The sequence below is a fragment of the Oncorhynchus keta genome, unplaced genomic scaffold, assembly GCF_023373465.1.
Source record: "Oncorhynchus keta strain PuntledgeMale-10-30-2019 unplaced genomic scaffold, Oket_V2 Un_scaffold_2149_pilon_pilon, whole genome shotgun sequence".
Classification (NCBI taxonomy): Eukaryota; Metazoa; Chordata; class Actinopteri; order Salmoniformes; family Salmonidae; genus Oncorhynchus; species Oncorhynchus keta.
The window spans coordinates 248,598-252,500 of NW_026290864.1; positions in this window are offsets into that span (position 1 = coordinate 248,598).

The window sequence follows — 3,903 nt, forward strand, 5'->3', positions numbered from 1 at the left end:
TCTACCTCCATCACTCCAGTATCCCTGTCACCTTACCTCTATACATATCTACCTCCATCACTCCGCCTTACCCCTATACATATCTACCTCCATCACTCCACCTTACCCCTATACATATCTACCTCCATCACTCCACCTTACCCCTATACATATCTACCTCCATCACTCCACCTTACCCCTATACATATCTACCTCCATCACTCCACCTTACCCCTATACATATCTACCTCCATCACTCCAGTATCCCTGTCACCTTACCCTTATACATATCTACCTCCATCACTCCAGTATCCCTGTCTCCTTACCCTATACATATCTACCTCCATCACTCCAGTATCCCTGTCACCTTACCTCTATACATATCTACCTCCATCACTCCACCTTACCCCTATACATATCTACCTCCATCACTCCACCTTACCCCTATACATATCTACCTCCATCACTCCACCTTACCCCTATACATATCTACCTCCATCACTCCGCCTTACCCCTATACATATCTACCTCCATCACTCCGCCTTACCCCTATACATATCTACCTCCATCACTCCACCTTATCCCTATACATATCTAACTCCATCACTCCACCTTACCCCTATACATATCTACCTCCATCACTCCAGTATCCCTGTCACCTTACCCTTATACATATCTACCTCCATCACTCCAGTATCCCTGTCACCTTACCCCTATACATATCTACCTCCATCACTCCAGTATCCCTGTCACCTTACCCCTATACATATCTACCTCCATCACTCCAGTATCCCTGTCTCCTTACCCTATACATATCTACCTCCATCACTCCAGTATCCCTGTCACCTTACCTCTATACATATCTACCTCCATCACTCCAGTATCCCTGTCTCCTTACCCTATACATATCTACCTCCATCACTCCAGTATCCCTGTCACCTTACCTCTATACATATCTACCTCCATCACTCCAGTATCCCTGTCTCCTTACCCTATACATATCTACCTCCATCACTCCAGTATCCCTGTCTCCTTACCCTATACATATCTACCTCCATCACTCCAGTATCCCTGTCACCTTACCTCTATACATATCTACCTCCATCACTCCAGTATCCCTGTCTCCTTACCCTATACATATCTACCTCCATCACTCCAGTATCCCTGTCACCTTACCCCTATACATATCTACCTCCATCACTCCAGTATCCCTGTCACCTTACCCGTATACATATCTACCTCCATCACTCCAGTATCCCTGTCTCCTTACCCCTATACATATCTACCTCCATCACTCCAGTATCCCTGTCACCCTACCCCTATACATATCTACCTCCATCACTCCAGTATCCCTGTCACCCTACCCCTATACATATCTACCTCCATCACTCCAGTATCCCTGTCACCTTACCCCTATACATATCTACCTCCATCACTCCAGTATCCCTGTCACCTTACCCCTATACATATCTACCTCCATCACTCCAGTATCCCTGTCTCCTTACCCCTATACATATCTACCTCCATCACTCCAGTATCCCTGTCACCCTACCCCTATACATATCTACCTCCATCACTCCAGTATCCCTGTCACCCTACCCCTATACATATCTACCTCCATCACTCCAGTATCCCTGTCACCCTACCCCTATACATATCTACCTCCATCACTTCATTATCCCTGTCACCTTACCCCTATACATATCTACCTCCATCACTCCAGTATCCCTGTCACCTTACCTCTATACATATCTACCCCCATCACTCCAGTATCCCTGCACATTTTAAATATGCATTAAAACTGACCCTGTATATAATATGCTTACTTACTTATTGTGTTCTTATTTCTAATGTGTTTTTTTCTAGTATTACATTGTTATTGATTATTGCATTGTTGGGTTTTGAGTTTGCAATAAAGTAATGTCACTGTACTTGAGCATGTGACATTAAAACTTGAAATGTAGCTGTGAAGTTCCAAGGTTACAGGGGCCTTCACAGGTAAGATTCTAAGAGGGTCATCACTCCAGTAATTATTGATGTATGGCAAGACTTGTGTGTGAATGTGTGTAGGTGTGTGTTCTCATTGGGATCTATCCCCCTCATTTACTGCCTTTAAAAAAACATCACTGATATTGCTGACTTGCTTAAACAGATGTGGTTTCTACTGACATTTGAGATGTACAGTACAAGCTATGGCATAAGGGGACGACTGTCACGGCTCCCCCCATATCTTTTTGTGAAATTGGTTTTGTTACGTGTTTCGTGTGTACGCGCCAGGCTGGGGTTTTCCCGTTATTTCGTGGTATTTCCACGAAGGATGTTTATTGTAAACATTTGCTCATTTTTTTTTGTGACTGTTTCGCACCTTACACTTTTACCTTTGGCTGGAGGTTGATGCAGTGGTGTCTGTCTGTTTTATTGCCTCGGCCTAAATAAAGTGTGCGCCTGTTCACGACTCTCTGCTCTCCTGCACCTGACTTCACCAGCAGCGCACACCTTGACAACGACAAGCGGATAAAGCAATCCGTTACTTCGATTAAGACATTCATGAGCGAGCTAGGACGGCGTGGTCAACATACCTATTTGTTAAGCAGTTTTGATATGTACAGTAACATAATTCAGAACATGGGCTGTTCTTACAGTGTACTACTATCAGGAGCACTGTCAAGCTATACACAAAACGTTTGCAAACAAGCACACACCGGCCACGAACGATGTGTTTACAATACCGCGTTGGTTATGTATACTAGTATTACTTTCTTAGCTACAGTATACATATCTCTCTGACATCTTACATCATTTATGAAGCAGCATAAGACATTTTTGGAAAGTGGCGCACTGGTCCTTCGTGGGCAAATGTTGTCATCAAAGAGAAAGATGCTGGATTTACAATTCCGAGTTGAATGACCTTTCAAAATGTATTATTTCCTACTTCCCAGTTGCAATGCTTGCAGTTAGTCACTGTCACCAATTCCTTACAAATCACTCATTGTTGAATTTTCGATCTCCAAATTGTTGTGTCATGTTTATGCCCAATGGCCGATGAGCACCTATATGTTTTATCTATATTTTCTCTTCATTATTTCTGTTCATTTTACAAGGATTAATAAAGATTTACCAGTAGACTTGATTCATGATGACGACTGCAAGCTAAAATTGTGAAAGTAAGACGTTGACATGATCAGTCCAATCAAAGCTACTGTACAAATAACGTGTTTTGACGTTATTTCTGTGGCCAATGACCGGTGAGCCTTCTTGAAAGGGCACTTCTAATGTAATTCTATGCAGCACACAGAGGGCTCACATTATTGTCGACACTTACTAAATCAAATAAAATGTATTTGTCACATGCACATGGTTAGCAGATGTTAATGCGAGTGTAGCGAAATGCTTGTGCTTCTAGTTCTGACAATGCAGTAATAACAAACGAATAATCTAACCTAACAATTCCAAAACGACTACCTTCTACACACAAGTGTAAAGGGATAAAGAATATGTACATAAATATATATGAATGAGTGATGGTACAGAACGGCATAGGCAAGATGCAGTAGATGGTATCGATTACAGTATATACATATGAGATGAGTAATGTAGGGTATGTAAACAAAGTGGCATAGTTTAAAGTGGCTGTGATACATGTATTACATAAAGATGCAGTAGATTATATAGAGTACAGTATATACATATGAGATGAGTAATGTAGGGTATGTAAACATTATATTAATTAGCATTGTTTAAAGTGGCTAGTGATATATTTTACATCCATTTCCATCAATTCCCATACTAAAGGCGGGTGCAATGCTGAGCGAATCACGGTGCAATGCTCCTATTTTCTGCTGGCCTGCCCCACCACTACAGAAAGGACTGAGCTAGGCTGAAACACCTGCATTTTGGAGCTACCTATTTGTATGCGGCTTTATT